Consider the following 21,576-nt stretch of genomic DNA (forward strand, 5'->3'; position numbering starts at 1 on the left):
GAAATACTCAGTCCTATTTTCAAAACAAGGGGTGTCAGATCAATAATAAAACCATGGAACCATCTGACATTCAGCCATCACTTTTATTTTCTCACATTTGTGCATGTTATACATGTGCTATGTAAAAATGAACTAACACCATTAGAGACTTGTGTTCCCCCTAGTTACAGTTGTTATTATGATTTATTATATGGTGGCAATGCTGAGGGGCTGGGATTCCCATGTGGTGAGTGCTGGGCAGGCAGAGGAGGAGGCTGGATCCTTCAGGAACCTCTTTGTTCTTGCTTCAGCCCTCGCTGGGGAGGAGGCGGCCTCGCTGCTGGAGTCCCCTGAAGGGGTGCAAGGTTTGTGTTGTCACTGCTCTCAAGCATAATCCTCACTTAGCACAAACCCAGGGAGTCAGCCCAGGTGTGTGGGAGCAGATACACACTGGGAGTGACTGCCAGGGCCACGGGGATGAGCATGGGGGGTGTTTGTGTGCATTAATCCTAAAATCATGCTGAGAGAAACAGTGCCCTGGGGTAAAGTCTCCTGCGTCCTTCCAGTGTTGTAGTCATGTCTGATTTTGATTTGAGCAGGTGAATGACTCAGGAGCCCATTAGTGAGTGTTTGACCTGCTGTGTTCCCCATTTCCCTTCCCACTCTGACACTCCCTGTAATTTATGTAGCTATTACACTTCAGCTGTAACTCAATTCCCGGATTTGTTCCCTTTACAGAAATTAGTACTGAAAGGCATAGCAGGGATGGAGGGCTTGGAATAGCCACCAAGTTATTTGTCTATTTAATATACTTTTTTTAAAAAATAGCATTTTAATGTTTGGGAAAACACAAGAAAGCTGACTGTACTTCAGAAGTTCTGAGATGATTTTCAGACTCTTCAAATTTGAGACTGCACCATCAACACCGAGTGACATCTACAGAACTGTGAAAGCAGAGCTACCCTCTCCCCCCTTCCCATTCCCCTTGCAGAATAAAAAGCAGGGCAGAAAAACAATGCTACTCTGACTTATTTATCTTTATCCAGTTCCTCTGTCAGTAAGGGGATGAAGCGAAAAATTCAGAACAAAGTAACTTAAAAAATCAAAGGATTAAAGCCCCGTGTATGTGATCCTGATGAATTGGATGATTCAGAAGATGTTAACCAGAGCAGCAGCTGTAATGGAAGGAGAGTCTGTAACAAACAGGTTTTCTGATTTATCGGGGTAATCAAGCATAGAAGTGGGCAGGCACTGGGTGGTACAGAATACCAACATTTTTTTTGTGCTGCCTGGGAGATATATTTGAACCTCTAGGGAAGAATTGCCCTCTCCCCCTTAATTCCCCTGAAGACTTTTTTTTCTCTTTTTTTTTTTCCTGAAAATGAAAGCAGGCAATGAGCATTTCCCTGAATCTCATTTTAAATCTTCCTAAGTTTAAAGTGGTTATTACTTGTTTATTATTTTTGGCAATGTAATGACCCTTACAGGAGACTAATCCTGCGTGGTAAGGACTCCATTCCTTAACATAAGGGAGATAATGAAGGTGGGAAACCTGGCAAATACAAATCTAGAGATGCTGGTCTGCTTAGAAAATCCCAACAATTGTCCTGTGCTGTTTTCAGGGTGGTTTATTCTGGTAGCAACTAATGGTCTTCAGATTGAAGACTTTTAAGAACCTCCCCTAGAATTACCCTTAAGCCCATCTCTAATGTCATTTTTCTTGCTTGCTAATGCAATATCCCAACCTCTATTTCATGTGTAAAACCAATGGGAACATGATGCAGACAAAGTTTAATGTGATTTGATCATGCTCAGGTTCTTAGAGATAACAATCTATGTCCAGTGTGATGGGACTGAGGTTTTCATCCAGTTTTGTCCCCTCTAATACCCATCACATTCTAACAGGCTGTGTAGGTTTGCACTGAGGGTGCACATCCCAGGCTCTCTGGGGGTACTCCCTGCAATCTCTTGAGTGATGCATTTGCTGAAAAATGACAACTCTTGGAATTTCTCAGCCTGGGAGTTTTTTTTTTTTTGTAGAGCCTTTTTTTCTTGAGATCCCATCCCTGAAGACAATCCCTATCTAGCCTTGACTGGGCATTTTGAGCTTATACATGTCTGGTTGCATCATCTGTTTCTTTGCTTTTATTACTTGTGGGTATTTTCCAGGGTGTCCCCAGCAGCATGACGGGCTCATCTCAGTCCCATCCACAGAGCACCTTGCAAAGCTGCCTCTGTGCAACACCAGCCATAAATAATCCATGTGTGTCAATTCCAGACACTCCTGATTGGAAGGAGGAAAGCTTTTGTTTTCATCAATATCACAGGATTTTTTTTTTTTTTTTACTCTTATGATCTTTCTCAGTAGTGCTTTTGTCTGTTGAATGTTTATTAAGAAAATAATTTTTGTTTGCTTGTTACAAGAAGAAAGAAGTTCTCTGCACACATAGGATAATATTTGTTTGATTTCCTGATGTGGTTCCTGAAGCCAGAGAGTGAAAATGTTGATCCTGCCTCTTGAGATAAATATCACAGGAAAGCAGTCTTTTCCATTGTGTGTGCTTACAATTGCCCAGATTTACTTACATTTTTCAATTATTGCTGTTATTTTAGTATTATAGCCCCCTCAGAACAGGCTATTAGTGGTTGTTATTGTTGGTTTTAACGTGATACATGATTTTGTGGTCAATAATTTCTCTGCAAGACTTTCAACAAAGCCTTTACCAAGTTGTGAGTTTGTTGACAGAGTTGAATTCTGTTTCTCTTCCCCAACTGGATGCAAGTTCAAAACCATTGCCCACTCTTAGCTTTGGCCATTTGCTCTTTCCACTGCTGGGTGGAACTGCAATCACTACTTTGAGATTAATTCTTCTGTGAGGGAAGAACACTCAGAGGCTGGGAAGCCATTCTGTTAGGCTGAATACAGTGTCTCCTTCAATGAGAAACCACCTAAAAATAATATTGGAATAATATCACAGAGCATCCAAACAAGCAAAAGAAATAAAAAACAAATGAAGAAAACAGACTGCCTTCTGTGCCTTCAGGTGGAGCAAATCTGGCCTTCAGTAAATATCTTCCCTGGGTTTGTGACTTCATAGCAAACAGAACCACCTGTTTGCCAGCTTTTTACCAGCCCCAAGCTACTCCTTTCTCCCCCAAGCCTCCCAAAAATGTTCCTGCTTTGAGCACCCCCAAAACAAAGCCCCTGAAAGTGCTGTGGGTGTCTGCCTGGCTGTCACATCCCCTCTTCCCTTTCATGCTGGTCTTAGCAGGAGCTCTTTGCCTCTCCTTGGCCATTGTGGTCCAGCCATTTGTTCCCCTTTCACTGCAGAAAGCAGCTCCCCATCTTCTGGGCATTGCTCTGGTAGCAATTTAGCAATTAGCTCTGGTAGCAATTTAAGAAAACCTGGATGCCAGCTGGGACTTCCAAGGAAGAAAAATAAGATGTGTCTGAGAGAAAACAGGTGCACCACAGCCCTGGGTTTGGTGAGCTCTAACAATACATCTGATGAAGCAGCAAAAGTATTTTGGGTAACCTTAAGAAAAGCTGTCTCCTGCACTACATTATCATTAATAATGGCACATTCCTGGTTTCAGTAAGTGTATCGAGGATGTTTATTTTAAGGAGAAAGGGCACAGTTTATTTTGCACAGAACCTGCTTGGGAATGTTTGTCATGATGTGTCAGTGACAATTCCAAAGACCTGGTGTTGCCCTTTTTGCCTATCACTCCCTCCCTTGGCTCCCATCAGTTTGCATTCTTGGTATTGAATGTGTCTCCCCCAGTGAAATGTAGGTAGCATTTTTAACAAAAAGAGCCCTCATATAATTGATATCTGCAAGAAACTGAGCTCCAAAAGCATGTTTTAACCTGTGTATTTTGTAAACACAACATGAAAAATTCACAGAGAATTTCTGTTACATCCTGAGGCAACTGTGAGTCTTTTCCAAAGTAAAGACTAAGGAGCTCCATGGTGTATGAGGAAGCGAAAGTGAACAAAGAGATGCCAGATGGGAGTCTACAGGTAGAGCTTGCTTTTAGTATGTCTTGTGCACCCAGCAAAAGCTATTTATTGTGCTGTGGCTGCAGGACAGACAACCTCGTGGAGGCACAGCAGGTTTTTTGATGGCTTAGGAACTTCACCTTCCTGAACAGCAGAAGGTGCACTCACCAGGACTCTGCTGCTAGCACAGGTAATATCAAGTCCCCAGAGTCCCAGCACTGTAACAGTGTCAGCTGTAGGATGTGTATTCTCCCTGCCCCGAGCTGACCTTGGGTGTGCAAAGCTCTGGCGAAGCTTTGCTGTGTAGACATGGCCTAAGGCAGGTAGGATTTGCCAAACGTGGTGTTTAATGAGACAGCCAAGTGTGTGTAGCACACAGCAAGCTGAGTAAAGCCCCTGAGGGCTGGGGTCCGAGGAATGTGCTGTGATGGAGCAAAATAAGCCAATGATCCTTTTCATCCACCTCCCTGCTTAGGCTGAGCCTGGCTCCTCAGGGGTGCAGCAGGGCGGGGCTCAGAGTGCAGGGACACCAGCAGAGCTGCCTGTCTCCTGGAGTGTTTATTGGTGCCTCTGCACTGTCCAGGCTCTGTCCTCCTCTCTGGCTGCCCAGGGCACAGCCACACAGAGCCACACAGAGGCCCAGAGGTGCTGTAGGTGGCGTGGGGCAGAGCCAATGCAGAGCCAGGCAAAGGACAGGTGGTGTCATGGAAGCGCTGCCCAGGCCAGAGGAGGGTGAGCCCACAGGGAGGATATCAGGCAAGGACTGGAGGTAGCTCAGCTGTGAATTTACTCCCTCATGAGCTCCTGGTATAGGATATTTTATGTGGGATCCCCATATGAGGACACTGTAATTTGGTACCACTACAGAACAATTGGGTATATCACTTTTTGGTTAGAAACGTGGTTATTCTGAATAGCATATCTGCTGGTTTGAACAGTTTTTATCTCAAGGACTTGAGGTACAGCAGCTGCATGTTATTGTATTCCCCTAAAGTGTTGTGACTCTATCATTACAAATTCTGTACCTCTTTTGTCAGTAAACCTGCACCTCTGCACAAATGAGTGCATCACACACACAATTCAAACCTGCCTCCTGCCCTGTAATTCTCAACATTTCTACAATTGGGAACATGAAGAAAAGAGTAACAAGTGGATTCCTAAAGGGTTCCAAAGGACAATGAGGTTTTTGTGAGAGGGTCTATTTTGTCTTTTTTTATCTTTTGGATTTTTTTAAGGCAAATTCTTTCATGTTTTCTGCTAGAAGAGCTGCTCACTGGTCTTGTGGTTTGTGGATGAGGAGCAGAACCCATTGCTCTGAACACAGGAGGGAAAGCACTGATCACTGAGTGAGGCTTTCCTGGCTTTAACACCTGCTGGGAGACGTAACACCTTTTAAATCTCAGAAAATGACACTTGATTGAATTTTCCTTCATTCCTAGATAAAGTTCTTTTCTCCTTTTGCTCAGCTCTTGTTCTTTTAGGTTGATTTAATCATAGGTTAGAACCATTAGAAACATATGGTTTGAGAGACCTCCTGGACGGGCATCAGACCACACCCAACAGATCTGTCTGTATTTTGCTGGCAAAAGTTTAAACTGCAAGGAGAACCTTATGGGAATTTTAGGAGTTGCACTTCTAAAAACGGAGCTCTCTCTGAACACAATCCCTTTGAACGTGAGAGAAATTAGTTCTGTTTCATCAAGGAGATAAGAAAATAAACACGATCATTCCTTGGCTCTGAAATCCTTTTTATTCAACAAAGTAATCTCTGTTTGGAAAGACATTTAGAGCCTGCCTGCTTTGACAGTAGCTTGCTCTCTGACACTCATCTGCAGATTTTAAAGGAAAAATAGACTAATGCTGCTTATTTTGTAAAATTTGGAAATGTTTGGAGAGGACGCTGTGAAGCAAACAGAAGTTTAGGCCAGAAGGAAAGTCTGTAAGGTGGAAGCATAACCCTGGAAGGGTCGGGCACAGCAGAGAGGGGGAGGAGAGGTATTGCAGTGCCTGCTTGGCTCCCCCTTCTCCCATTTCTGCTCCATGAGCACAACCTGAAGCAGATCCCCCACTGATATGGAGGTCACACAGTTTATTTCTGTCACACTCACGTGGCCTTGCCAATACCGGGGCGAGCATGAATCAGAAGCTTATTTTAAAACCAAAAATATATGGTGTCACTTTTGTATTCTGATAGCATCCAAGGACCAGTTAGGAGCAGGGCTTCGTCTGTTACATGCTGAATTTATTACACGTGAACACGTGTGGTGTTGTTGATCCTCTGAGAAATTTCAACCCAAGATGCAACGAGCTGTAGGAGGAGAAGGGAGGGCAGAGGAGCTGAGTGTTGGGTGGTCTGCATAATGCTGGAAAGGAGGCAGAGAGCTACATGCAAAAAAACTGTCACTTAGAACTTATTTAGGCAAGTAACTGAAAGACTTGGAACAGAGGAAAAGACCTTCTTTGTTTAACTAAACATTAAAAGACATCTGAAAGATCTGGGGTTGATGTGGGGCTGGGGTGGGAGGAGGCAGGACAGGCAGCAGATTAATGGCATTGTTGCAGCTTGCCCATATGGTGTTTGGGCTCTATTTCCTCAGCTATATTTATCTGGTGGGGTATTCTTGATACAAGCTTGATCTGGAAAAATCAAATGCATTTATTTGAAAAGGTCAGTTCTTCATGAGAATTGAGCACCTACTGTTTTTCAGAGCTCGTGGGCTGTGTGTGCAGGTGTCTGACAGCAGCCATGATTGCCAAACAAACTGGAGAAGAGATGGAGACATGACTTGTGCTAAGGATGTAAAATGGGGAGGAGAGAGAATGAAACCAGTTTGTTTGAAACCAGGTTACAAAAGTGTCTCTCTCTCTCTTTGTCACACCTTCCACTTATTAATTATTCTCTCCAGGCACTCAAATGAAAAGGCAGAAAGGCAATTCAGTGATCTGTGCATAGATGCTACTGCCACCTCCAGAAGAAAGAAATTAATGCTTGATCAGAATAAGAAATTTATTAAACTCTGGCTAATGATACTCTCCTTCAACCGAAGCACCACTGCTGGAACTGGAAATTCAAAATCATTCTGTCTCCTGGAAAGTCCATGGAGTTGGAGGCAGCATGGTGGAAACCTCAGCTAGGTATGCAGCATTCAGCAGCTTCATGAGCTTCCAGGAAATCTTTACAGCTTTTGTAATAAAAATAGCATTCATATATGACTTTGTTTATGGTGAGGCCCCAGGGTGAATTGTTTGGGTTTTGTCTGTAAAATTTCTTGCCAGTTGGTCTTGCAGAGAACAAGTGTAAGTTGGAGCCTCGTGGAGTTTGAACTCGATGAGAAGGAAATAATATTTGAAGAGAAATCATATTTTGGACCCAGCAAGTTTTGACACTGGCTAATGCTGCCAGAGTTTGAATATTATTGAATTCAACAATCTTTTCCATCAAATTCCAGAATCATCTGGAACATTCCCTCTTACGTGAAATAAATGCTTGCAAGCTGCCAGGTGATTAACTCTGTGAACTGAGATGTGAGGGTGTCTCAGGAGACTCTGCTTTGTTTTGCTACTGTAATTTCCAGTAAAGATTTGGTCAAGACTTGAAACTGTCTCAAATGATGTATTTTGCAGCTTTAAGTTAAAATTCAGACCTGCCAAAAGGTTCTTGATTGTTAGTTTTTCTGGCTGGAACCACCTAATTTTTCCACTGTGCTTTGTTCACGGAGTTATGGATCACTGTTTCATCTCTCTGGCTTCAGAAAAGACAAACACTGTATCATCTTCTAAGTGTGAGGGGAAAAAAAACTACTAAAATATTAGTAAGAATTTTCAAAGGGTTGCAAATTAATCAGATATTGTACAAATAAACACTGAAGGTGTAAGTCTAGTGAAAAGATTTAAAGGCTGAAAGAGACAAGCCATTGGTTGCATCTTAAGGAAAGTGTAGAGGTGGAGAAATTACTGGATTTGAGGAGGAATCTAAATTGAGAGGTCATTTGGCAGACAAAATGAAAGAATCATCAAGCATAAAGAACAGCAAAAAATCAGTCACAAAATAAAGCAAAGCAGATGTAAAATTAGTTAATTTAGTTAGTCACATTTGTCTTTTCACGGTTGAAATACAGTTGAATACAGATTTAAACATCATTAATAAGAAATAAATGCATTTAGAATGAAAAAACTTCAGGTGCATGTGAACATTGCTGCTTTGCAAACCATAAAAATACTATTTATAAAGAAGTGGTGACTGACACTAGAGATTTCCAGAACCATTCCTTCTGTGTGTTATCTGTGATTCCCTGTCACAGAAGGCAATATTCAGCTGTATCCCACAGCAGGGTGAGTGACAGGTCTTGCTCTTCCCACACTGGTTAGAATTTGGAGATTCCCCAAGGTAAGCACATCATAACTTGCTGAGAGGAAGGGCCCAGGATAGGATGAAACTTCTTTCTGTATTAGACTTCAATATTCAAGAGATGAGTTATTACGAGGAGACCTTAAGAAAGAGACATTGGAAAGACAACTCAATTTGCGTGAAAAATATATTGACCACCTGCAGTAGGAAAGAGCAAATGCCTGAAGTGCTGCAATGTCAGGTAACCTCCAGCACGGGGCGTGGATGGCAGACGAGGTGATGTGAAAGTCAGATAAACTGAGGCAGGACCTCAAATAGATCCTTCAGGGAAGGACCAATTTTCCAGGTCAGCACACGAAGCTCTCAGCATCCTTCATTACGTAACCTGGGCAGGAGAATCCTGCAGCCTCTTGGGCTTGAGCCAGGCTGGAGAGCTGCACGTAGGAACCTTCCCTGGCAGGAGCAGCAGGAGATGCAGCACTGACCTAGGAGGTATTTCCCCTACTCATCAAAAAGGACCAGGCACGGAGAAGCCACGGGGAGCACAGATTGCCTTCTGTGCAGCTCGAGTGTCTCACCTTCTATTTTTAACTGTCTCATGGAAGCATTTAGGAAAAGCAATATAAAAGAGAAAAGAATGTAAATATTATGGTTTCAAGGATATCAGCCCCAGTCCAAGTGCAAAAATCTGCCTTTCAGTGAAAGCTTTGAGGGGCTCCTAGTTCAAAGGATTCCAGAGCTGTGGAGAGGCAGCTATGCACATTACTCTCTTCTCTATCAGTTAGCCCTTATTGATGGCAGCCAAGTTAAAATAAGGAAGAGAATCCCTCTTAAGCAGTTCTGAGAGAATAGAAACACTGCCATGGGAAAGAGCAGCTACAAGGTGGTAAATACTTTTTCAAATGACAGAATAATTTTTCTGCTGAGGCTGGAAATGTCAGTGTTGAACTTTTGCTCGTGCCTCAGTCCTCCTGAAGCAATTGGCTATTTCAGTGTGTGGCAAAATACTCAGGGAAACTCCCCACAGTTATAAGGCTTTGTTTTAGGAGGGCTTTTTGTTCTGCATAAACGTAATGATCTTATTCTGGTTTTATCTTTCAGGATTAAAGGACTACTGGCAGATATTTTAGTACTAAAATGTGGGTTAGACTTGGCTTTTTGTTTTGTTTTTTTTACAGCGTCTGATATGAGTGGGAATATCTGTGAGCTGGAAAATACATCCACAATACCCCTGGAAACCGCATGTTTTTATTTAAATGCAGTCTTGCTGGTTTTAGTGTCAGAGCTAAAATGGGAACCTGGTATGCACAGAAAGTGGAGCAGAAAACTACAATTTGGCTTTCCCAAATCAGTGAATGGCAAAATCAAGAGATTGTAAAAAGTGGATGCTTAAAATGTTTTGGATTTAATCACACATTTTGTTGTTAAAGACTCACTTTTAAAAATACACTGTTTGCTAAAATAGCATCTTACTTATCCACAGACTGGAGAGCAGCCTGCATAAATTCTGGCCAATTAATTCTTTGCTAAATTAGCATAAGCATACGTTCAAAGATTTTGTTACTTTTTTGATTTATTTCTCATATCTGTATTCAAGTAAGGTCTCTGTGTTGACAACATGAAAACGCTTTCTAATCTGTGATTAGTGCAGAGCAGCAAGAGGAAGAGTTGGCATGAATAGCTCTTAGCAAGTAAGGTATGTGGTTCTTTTTTATCTCTCAGCCAGGGCTTTGTCAGAGCAGAGGAGCTGAGATTGGTTAATACTCAGACAGGCTGCTGAAGTTCCAGTCTGGTTTTCTAATTTAGAAGTGCTACTGGATGACATAAATGGTAGGAATAATTGTGAATTCTGTGTGAAAAAATCAAATGGGAGTTGTGGAGACTGTAGGAATAGGTCTAAATTAGCCCTTTAAAAGTTAGAAACAGCTTCAAAAATTGTTACTCTCAGTGTGAATGTTTTGCTTCTATTTCAAGTGAATATTTTCCCCACTGATGTGTTGTTTAAGCTCACATTATGATATTTATTTGCAATCTAGTTCAAATCAAGGAAACTAAAAACACTGAAGGGCAATCAGTGAGCTGTCCTTGAAAAAACACAGGACTGAGAGACTGGACAAAGCCAGCAAGAAGAAGAGTGTTCAGTCTTTTCAGAGCCCTTCTCATCTCTGGGAAGACTGCAAGAGAAAAAGGTTGAGGGCAGATAATGGTAATACAGGTTTGGGGAAAATATTGGTCCTATCTTGTTTCTTTTCTTTTTTCTTGTCTTGCCTTTCTTTGTCTGGTTTTATTTTCCCTATTTTTTTTTTCACTGTGCAGTTTGAGCAGAGAGGACCATAAAAAACCTGACAGGAAATCTGTAGCCAGAGTGTCCTGCAGCTTCAGCACAGACCTTTAGGAGATGCTTCCTTCCCTCATCCCTAAAAGCAAAGATAATCTTAGTTTATCTTCTCAACAAACCTGTCACAGAAAACAGTATTTCAAAAGTACCAAGTTTATTTGAAAACCATTAAGTCTTGTAATGGATTACCTGGTAGAGGGGATAACTGGGCTGGAGATGGTGGGGGACTCTCAGCAGTCTCAGCTGCTGAAAGGAAAAGATTGGTGGAGAAGGAAAAGCCTCCTGTGCCTACTAAAATGCCATGTACTTAGGACTGGTCCTGTGTAAACTGTCAGAGCTCCCAAGTCCTGGCTTTTTATACTGTACTTGAAGTGAGACCAAAGCATGGAAAACTGGTTGTCTGAGCTATTCTGAGGTTTTTATTATGTTCAGGGATTAATTTGGATGACAACAATGGTGTTTTCAGTGCTACAAGTAGAATTAAATAAGCAGCCTGGCAGAAGATCTGAGAAGCAGAAAGTGAAAATAAATAAAATGGAGCAGTGAAGAATGCAGAAAGAAACAGAAAGTGTTCAAAGGCATGTAAATGCTGTGAAGGCTGAAGCCAAATTCATATGCAAATACCTAAGGTACAAATACCTAAGGTACAAATCTTCCCTCCTTTTCTCCTTGCCCTGACCAGGTGCCTGTGCAGCCCCTTGCCCCCTCTTGTGTTTAGTCTCATGGCAGAATTTAAGCAATGGAACAGAGGAAAAAAACAGGCAGATGTGACTATGTGGGAAGTTGCTTTGCCACTCAGATGTGTATGGGAACCACATCTTTTCCTGTAGCTTGTGGAAGGGGGATTTATTCTTTCAGCATTTTGAGAAAGACTTATGATTCCACCTGGCTATGCACAATAGCTTTTCTGTCTGTACTCTTCATCTTTCCTTGAGAGCTTTCTGACTAAGTTATTTTCCTCCTGGGATGTATAAAGTATACTCTCACCTACAGTGGGATAAAAGACTCTGGAATACAAAGGCCTCTGCTGAAGGCCTTTTGCAAGTATTGTCCATTCCCATCTAATTTCACCTGGAGCTCATCTGCAGGGCCTTGCTCCAGTTGGGCCATGTGGTAGGGCTTTAAAATCTCAAAATGGTGTAGCTGTGCACTGTGATACTCACTCTAGGAAGTTCACACCAAGGCTCTAAATTAGCAACCCATTTAGGCTTTCTAATTGTAATGGTTTTTAAGTCATCTCACTCCAGGCAGTGGTGCAGTGAAAGCTGAAATCATGCTGGAGTGCTTTGCTGGCTCCCAGCCCAAGCTGGCTCTCAGTGTGCTATAGGCAGCCTTTCCTGGGATGGTGGTGAATTAGAATTGTGGTTAAGTATTTCTAGCAAGATGACAAATCACCTCACATCTAAAGGTTTTATTGCTTTTTCCGCTGTCTGTGAAGCCATTTCTATGAAAAATGGCACTTGAGAATATGAAATTTCCAGAAGATTTGGGGATCTCTTTTCTAACAGAAGCTGAATGCACGGTGAACAATCCCTTTTTGAAAAGAGGACGTCGTTACCTCAGGAAATAGTGGTCACACAATTGTGTGAAGCTTTGGACCTGCAAAATCAACCAAATTCTGGGAAATACATCTGGTTCTAAATTAAATTTACCTTAGTCCCCAGTCCTGCACTGAGTTCTGCCCAGAGCTGGTGTGACAGGACTTCAGGGAAGCCTGTGAACCTGCATGTCTGTGCCCAGTTCCTGCTCATGCTTCTCTTCTCAATTTCTCAGTACAGAGCTGCTCAGTGAGTCCACCCAACATCCTGCTCCTGAACAAGAGATTGCTGTTTATGAAACAGAACAGTAAATCATGGCCAAGAGTTACACAGTATTGAGAGTTTCTGCTCTTCTTTGTGTGTTTCTCCAGACACTTTTGTTGTGCTCTAGCAGGTACCCCAAAGAGCCAGACTCTTCTGCAGTCTGTAGTTGCAGAGTGAGTAATCTGAAACCATGTAATTTATTTAACGCCATTTCACTACTTAGCTTGCAGAATCTCTGTGAGAAATATTCCAGGTCCCTTGACCTTATTTTTTTTTTTTCAGATTTGTTTTGAACAGCATGTCTGGAACATGTGTTTCACGTGTTATATTTCCTCTGTGGATTCATCTTTGACATTCAATGTGTGAACTTTTCTTATAATTAGTTCTGATCAGTAGAGCTAGTTCAGATCGTTTACCTCGGATTTCTTGTTGGCAGTCACAAAACACTCACAGGATGCAGTGCTGTAGCTGTGCAGGAGTGGAATTCTGCCCCTAACTCACTCTGTACTGAAGTCAGAGCATATTCAGGCACACTCTGGATGCCCACAGCAGGTTTGCAAAACCAGTGGTCAAGTCTTTAGTAAATGTATTCAACACACAAATTTACTCTGATCCCTCGTTTTTTTTTTTTAGTTAGATAAATCTGTCTCTCAGCTGGATGAGGTTTTATTCCATGATTTCATAAGTACTTGCTTGTAAATTTAAAGCAGACTTACTTTCAATACCTTTACCAGTTGGGTTTGATTGCTTCAAGTGCCACCTGAGGAGGAAAACAAAAGGAGCATTTCAGTGGTTACAGCAGACTCATTGAATATTGAAATAATCTTTTTTTTTTTCCTTTAGTTGCTTGGGGTTTTGAGTAGATTTTAAGGAGAGATGTGTTAATTAGTCATGGGACAAAACCCAAAGTAGCAAGAGCTTAAAACCCAGACTGCTCCGGAAACGGTGAGAAATTTTTCTTTACCTTTGATTGTATATCTTGCCTGCACTATTTTTGCCAACAATCGCAAAAGTCTTGCCTTTCAGGAAGGAGATGAGGCCGCTGGAGAAACGTCGACTGTTTTATTCACGATTATCTTAGTACCATTAAATAGTTCACTGCGCCCTCCACGCTTGTACCTGATGACTTTTGTGTCTCTGAGTGCGAGGGCAGACAGAGCGAACACGTTTTGGGAACGCCTTTTACCGGGGAACCTCTTGCCCATGGGCTGGGAGGCTTTTCCCTGGCCCCCAGCTCCCGGCCTGCCCGGCACACCCTGTGTGTACATTCTGCACATTCCAGCCGGGAATTTGCTTACATAACCCCGGCTGCCCTGCCTTCCTCTCCCGGCACAGGTGAAGTGCCGGCTGCGCTGGGACCCACGGGCTCAGCGCTCTGAGCCATTGTTCCACGGCCAGGCAGAGTCCTAGGATCGGATATTTCTGTCAGGGCAGAGTTAAGGCAGTTGTGCGGCAGCTGCAGGAGCCACAGTGGCTTTGTGTGTTACTGTACATTCCTCAGAGCTGCCCACCCAGGAGATTGGGGCAGGGTGGGTGCTGCAAGGCTGAGCCCAGCTCATGCTGCTGCTGCTGTTTGCATTGAAATGCCTCGTGCTGAACAAACCTGGGCACTGTCCTGAGCCACCTCTTCCCCCAGAGCAGGGAATGATAACTCGGCTTGTTAAACAAACAAACAAACAAACAAAAAACACAAAACAAAACAAAAAACACCCAACCAAAAAAACAACAACCAAACAAACAACACCACCACCAAACCCACCCCCCTAAAAAATCCCCAAAACCCCCCAAAAAAACCCCAAACCCAAAAAGACACAACCCCCCAAAAAACCAAACAAACACCCCAAAAGCAACCCCCCCAAACAGCCCCCCCAAATCTCTGAGAGCCTTGCATGCAGATATGCTTTAGGTACCAGGAATACCTACACACATCTAAAATATTCATCCAGGATGTGAGTTCAGGTTTCAGCTTTTCTTGCCAGGTGCTGGTAATTCCACAGAAGTGAGCATTTTTTCTATTCTACCCTTGCTGTTAATATTCTGTTGGGAATAATTGGTAGCAAGTAATTCTAATAATAGTGTTGTCAATGGCAATACCCTTAACAGATAAAGAAGTTCCTGCTCAAGGGCAGGTTGCACATGCTAAGGGAGTCATAGTCTCAGAAGTCTCTGCTCTATAAACAAGGTTATTGTGTTTTACTGGTTTAGGATTATTATTTTTAAAATTTGGTTTCCAAAGATTTGAAGTGTCCTCTTTTAACCATCATTGGATTCATCTGTAAAAATTTTTGCTGGAAAGGACACAGGCCAGCTTTCATTTCCAGAGCTGCAGAGCATTTCTGGCTTCCACTGCAATTGTGGGCATGCAGGAACTTCAGGAATGAATTGTTAGTTGTTGTTATTAATTTATTTGGGAAACACAAACACTGTGACTCATTAACTCATGTCTTGAAAAATGCTGTACTCTTTCTTCACAATCAGCAAACTGCTGGAAAGCTCTCCCTTCTGACACTGACGTGAACTGGAATCTGAGCAACAGAATTATGAATGTGGGCTTACTTCAGTAACCTAAAAAGCCCTGGAAAACTGGTGATGAAAATACAACACAGACAAAACCCCCAGGAGCTCCAAATCATGTGCTTTGTATCTTTAATGAAACCACCAGAAAATGTCTGAATGACATAGGACATATATAAATATGATGTCACCAGCTTGAGAGCGTGTCTTCCTGAGGTCAGTGCTTTGGTTCCTGATCTGGGTTTTTAATTTGATGTCATCTATTTGATCATTATATCCTGTTTCTTTTTAAATTCTTGGCTAATTTACTTTCTTTTGCTGTAATTTCCATTTCCAAATTCTCTGATAAGTGTCAGCCAGTGCCTTTCAGACATTTCCTCTGTATATAACCCAGAGAGCTGCTTAATCATAAGTCATATGTGCAGCAATATGGTTTTATTATTATTCATGCCTTTCTAAAAGCTGAAGCCAGATCTTAATTTGAGAGCTGAATAGCTAAGTCTTTGAAAGAAAGGGAAAGAATAGGAAGTGGACCCAACAATTTCCTTAGCAGCCTTTCATATACAGAGTTCTGTAAGGCACTTTTCACTCTTAGATTGTCACCTGTGTGTCTCTGCATCTGCCCTTTTGCTCTCGTGCCAGTCCTTGCTCAGGCAGGTTCTGTACCAGAATTGAAGGGATGTGTTTCTGAAAGCTGGACTTCAGCAGGAATCTCCTTCCTGACTCTTTGCTGTGCTCCTTTTTGGAAAGGTCAGAATCCCTCTGGGAGGGACCTGTATGTCACTTGAGTCCCCAGTTCACGGTGTCATCTTTGAGAGTGGCAACAGTCCCAGGACCTCTCAGTGCCATAAGTACCAAATTTCACATCTATGTTCTTAGTGAGGAATATAAATAGAAATCAAAACCAGTTGGGCGAATGTGTTCTGTAAATAAGCTGCAAAGAAAGGCCTCCTGCCTGCACTGAAACTCCTCTGTCTGTGCTTCCATCAATACATTCTGTTTGCTGGTTGTAAATCAAAATCACTGTGTCTGAAGATACTTGCAAACAGATCATCTGGTGTAGAACTATTAGGAGAGAGATCATCTAGCACAGGAAATACTTTATTGGAATGAAGAAAAAGATTGAGAAATTGACTAAAAATGCATAGTGTTTTGCACTGTTTAACACTCTAAAAATAAACTGGGAAACTCTTTTCCTCTGTTCTTCTCCTTCCCAGACATGTGTACTCATAATATTTAATGGAGTGGAATTGCCTGAAAGAATTGGACCATTAATACACCTTTCTGTGGCTCCTTGGTACATATGTGAACAATTTGAATTTAAAAAAAAAAGTTGATTTGTAGTGATTCTTAGACATCTTGTGGTAGATCATCTGTACCGGACAGATGGATTTGGTCACTGTAAGCCAAATAAATAAATTAGCGCTATCTTTGAAATGTATAGCCACAACTGGCATCTCTAGTTACTGTACTCCCCTCCCTCAGCTCGGGTGCCTTCCCTTACACTGCTGAACTGGCCTAACTTTATATTCTGCTTGGCCTTGAGTCAGAACAGAGGACCACCTGCAGGAGAGAGATGTGAAATGTTATGCGTGCCTTTGCAGTGGGATAAAGCACCAGAGTACCAAGTCTGCAAATATTTTACTGAGCAGGTCATGTATTAAGTAAAGCAATGAAAGGTAAAATGATAAATGATGAGGTCATCGTTTTAAAAGTGGTGTCCAGGTGGTGGAAAGCCAAAGGGCTGAGATGAAAAAAAGAGACTTCCTTTCAACTTGCCTGACTTGGTGTTGCCTTCATTGCACGGGCTGTGGCTGGACTGTCTCGGGGAGGGTTTTGGTCTGTTTGTGTAGAAATCTGCCCATAAAGCAGGAACCTTGTAAAGGAAGGATATAAATCTGCTTTTGACTGTCTTGATTCATCTTTTGAAGTGCCTCATAGGCTGCAAAAATGCATTCTGTATAATGCTAGATTTTTACCTAGTCTAATGTAACTACTTGTGAAATGCTTCAATTAATTCTGCCTAGCAGAGCCAGTCATGAAGGCTGAATTTAGACATTTTTCCCCTCCTCCTTCACCCCATTTTTAACCCAAAGCTGTGCATCAGCTGGTACCTGCAATCTCCAAATGAACCAACTTTCCAACCCATTGCAAACAACTTCAGGTGAAAACTCTCTGTCCTGTCCTGTGTTTTGGAGTTAATTTTCTGCCAAATTACTTGGTTGCAAAAGAGTCTAATAACTGCAGGAAATGGGGTAAAAGGTGTTGGATTGAAGCAGGGCATTTCATGCAACTTCTCTGTCACTTCTATTATGAAGTGGTGTTAGTGTATCCCGGAGGGAGATGCTGTTTGATTTGAAACTGCCTCTCTCAGTTGGGATGGCTCCTTTCATTCAGTGTGTGATCTGGGCGCCTGGGTGTGAAAATACACATGTAGACTGATGTGGGTAGCACAAAGGTATGGGGTGGAGGGCCCATCAGTCATTTTTCAAAGCACTCATGCTTTGTCAACTATGCAGCAAGATGCTTTATTCTCCTCCTTCTGCCTGGGGCAGTGGAGCATCAGTCAAGTATTTCCAGAGTGAAAGTCAGTTGTTTTCTGGTGGTCTGGAGCACTCTGTCTGCTTCCTAAGGGTCACTTCAAGCCAGGACTGAGGTGAAGGGAGAAGTGAGATTGTGTGGGCAGGAGAAGGGCAGGTAGGGGGACAAAGCTGATCTTCTGTGGCAGCAAACTGGGAGCAGGTAGAAAAGATGGTCCTGTAAACTGGCACAATTAAAAGAGAGTTTCAAGAGAAGAATTCAGGTTTGAATAATATGCATATGTAATTTTTGCCCTTAGGCTCCCTACTTAAAGAATAAATTGCACTGATGTTCAAGGACTGCATTTTCTTATTTCTCAGGGACTTTGTTTCTGAGGGGCAGAATTCATCTCCTTACCTGTCACTGCCCTAAGGGAATTCCCCTTTCAGCAATCATTGCCTCCTTTCCTGAGTGAGAAGCTCATCACAGATTCAGAGGCCCACTGCCATCATCCCTGCAGTCTGTACCACCTGGAACTACCTTGTTGCATCAAGGATTTTCTGGTGGATTTATACCCTGTGGTGCCCGTGGCCTGGGCACAGCAGTGCTGAAGAGATAAAGTGTTGTGTCCAGCCTGGCTGAGCTCAGTGCCAAGTCCTGAACTCTGTCTTGAACCTTCTTTCTGTTTGGAGAGAGGAGAAAGTAGGAAAACTCACACCTTGCTAAATGTAGTGGAGAATTAGTCCTCAGGCAGGAGAATCACAGTTACCCATGTGGATTTATTTCTCTTTCTGTGTTTGTATGCATGTAATAACACTTGGAAAGCACACAAACACTCACAGCTCAGCCCCGAGTGAGGCAGTGCTGAAACACAAAGTAGGCAAATTTGAAATCGTTTGGAGACTTTTCAGAGCTTCTCATTATCTCATTTGTGCATTTAATGATTATTGTGGGTGCAGTTTTTTGAGGTTTGGATGCCACTGGCAGCAATTGGAGGGAAGAGTCCTCCTGCAGCAGGGCACAGTGACAGCATTGGCAGCCTGGGGCGTTCTGTGTGGCCAGAACAGGCAGTCCTGTGTGCCATGGGTGATCTGCTCTTTGATCTTGGGGAGGCAGGACTTTGGAAAGAAGTCAGGTACATTAAGAGTGGAAACATCCCTGAAATACAGGGGGCTTTTATGATTTTAAGTCATCTACGAGCTTTTGAAAATTATGTTGTCTCTGAAGTCCTCAGCAGAAGCTCTCGGCTAATAAAAGTGTTCAAAGCAGAAAATAGTCCTGACACAGCAGAGGTGGAGCCCAGGTGGGTGCAGAGCCAGGGGGGTTTGCTCAGGACAGGCTGAGGAGCTGACAGGGTTTTAGCTGTGTTGTAATGATTTGTCTGAAAGGCAATGAAAGCAGAATAGGATTTTCATAAACCCAATCCTAGCTGAACAGAGAGAGGGGTTTACACCTCTGAACAATAAGGTTTAGAGGTTTTTACTTGTACTTGCTTTTATCACAATAAAATATGAAAGTATGAACTGAGGGCTGCTTGTAACTCATGTCCAACTCCTGTCCACTTCCTTGTGAGTGAAGCAATGGGATGCAGTAAGGTGAAGAAATTAAACCATAATAATTGAGTAAAATTTTTGATGAATTAAAAAAATAAATGAAAACCTCATGTAAAAATTCTATAGATAAATCAGTTCTTTTTTTTTCTTTTTTTTTTTTTTTTTTTTTCTTCCTTTCTTTTTCTCTCTTTCTTGGAATCCACCCTGAACCAGATGTTGGGAGTCTGTAGTTTAGTGTTTTTGGATCCCTGCCCAGACTTTTACCTATCTTTTCAGCTATTTACATGGGCTTTATTTCTCCAGCTGTGCTTTCACTGATACTGTACAGTCACAGACCTCCTCAGTCACTAATAGAGGGAGTTACTGGATTTTCATTGAGATGATCAATGATACCAAACATCAAGAGGAAATAATTTTGTCTTTACTCAAAGAGTAAGGGGATCAGGAGTAATGAGGGGGTGTGAAAAAATCTGCTGTGGACAATGATAACACAGGAGGAGGGAAGGGAGTGGCACAGGAATTTTCTTTCCAATGGCATCACAGAGGAGCAGACAGCTGCTGCTGCTGCTGTGTATGGGAAAAGGTGCAGGAGAATGTCTTTTGTTTAAAACAGACTCAACTTCCATTGTGTCATTTGGCTTTAAGTGATTTTTAAAGTTTTGGTGGTCTCTATGTTTTAATTTCCATTTAAATTATTTTCTTCTTTTTATATTTAGCCGTTATAAAGGATTTTTACTTGGATTATTGATCCATAAAGATTCGGTATGGAGGAAATTAAAGATTATTGGCATAACTGCTCTGGGCATAGAGAACTGCTGTCATTTGTCTTTTGTGTTAGAGTGGGACTATTTTGGAACAGAAAATTCATGAGCCTACACATCCCTCCTCTGAAAGACCACTAAATCTAGTTCATGGCATTGCTCAGGCAGTTGCACTAAAACTTTTATTTTGCGTTGGCATAACATTTTGCACATTTCTGAATTAAAGCCTTCCAATTTGTCTCATCTGTGAGGTTGAGGCTGGAGAGAGGAGAGAGTTTCTCAGCAGAGGGCTGGTGAGGGCTCTCCTGAGTGAGGCTCTGTGATTTTTAAAGGTGTCGTGTGGCAGCCTGCCTAAGAGACTGATGCTTCTCGTTTGGTCCTGACTCTGGATTGGAGCCAGTGCCCTAGAGATTAAATATTCCACAGCCTGTTAGCAATCCCCTGAGCAATCTCCTGTCTCCAGGTGCTGGTCTTTTACACAGACTTCTTCTCAAAAGCAATTTCATTGGCAGGAAGAATCGGCTAGTTCAGTTCAACTGGAATGTTTTAATGAAGTCTCTCCTAGCAGTCAGGCTGAGGATCATCGAATGGGAGGAAAGGCAAGGGAAAATGGGGATATTCTGCAAGGCTGGTGTGCAGTGCTGTGTCTAGGAGGAGGTGACAGGAGTGTGTGACTGATGCCTTTTGGGGCTACCTAAAAACAGAGGCCAGGCAAAATTAAGAGAACAAAAAGCAGTTCTGTTTATTGAAGGCCCTTCAGGTACATTTAGGGCAGAAGAAGACCCCCAGAGGCTGCACCCAAAAAATGAACCATGGGTCATGGATTTTCACGCTTTTGTAAGTTTGGTCCATTTGCGTACTGGGGGTTAATCTTCCGATTCCAGCTTCAGGTAATGAAGTAATTTACCTCAAGTTTGCTCCCCCCCCAACTCACTTTAGTTGACATTTCTCAGCACCTGAGACAGTGAGGTGTCCTTGATTCCCAGGCCTGGAGAGGAATTGTTGTGTCTGACCAAAATGTGAAGACAGTAGCTAGCACTGGAGTTTAGAGTCACACATTAAAGAATTGCAGGATTACAAATATATGAAAAATATAAAAGCTAAAATCCTAAGGCCCCATAAGAATGGCTGTGATGAGTCTGGGTGTCTGAGCTAGCTCAGGACAACCACGCTGTGCTCAGTTTGCTGTGGGAAATGCAGAACTCATTATTTCCCAAACAGCTTTAGCAGGAATTGTTTGAAAGAGCCCTCCCTAAAACACAACTTGTCAGGATGGTTATAAAATGGGAACTTGAGCTATAGTGACCCAGCACAGCTGACAGTGGTAGCCCTGTTCTTTAAGGAGATTATATCCCACAATCACTGTGCCTGTCCCTTGCCGGTGGCTACTCTACAAATATCCAAAATTTATACAAATCTGGATCCTTATGAGTGTTAGTGGAGTATTTGTAGCTTACTCTAGGACAGTATTGCTGAAGGCAAGTTAAAATGAGATTTAAAGTTACTAACTTTAGTCCAGAGCCAGCAGGAGGTGATCAATGAGTCAAGATTTTATTTTATAACCCAGACTCTCTCCTTAGTGCTCCTAATTCAGTTAAATGTTTTATCTTTAGAGCTAAATTTTGGCCCCACAGTTCCTTTTCTTCCACCAAAGAAAAGGTCTACTACCTCAGCATGGCCATTTAAATGAATACTTTTTTAGCTTGTGGATTTTGATCCCTTTGATTCCTAAATACGTTATTGGGAATTTTAAAATTT

This window comes from Zosterops lateralis (genome assembly GCF_965231275.1).
Source record: "Zosterops lateralis genome assembly, chromosome: 21".
Taxonomy (NCBI): Eukaryota; Metazoa; Chordata; class Aves; order Passeriformes; family Zosteropidae; genus Zosterops; species Zosterops lateralis.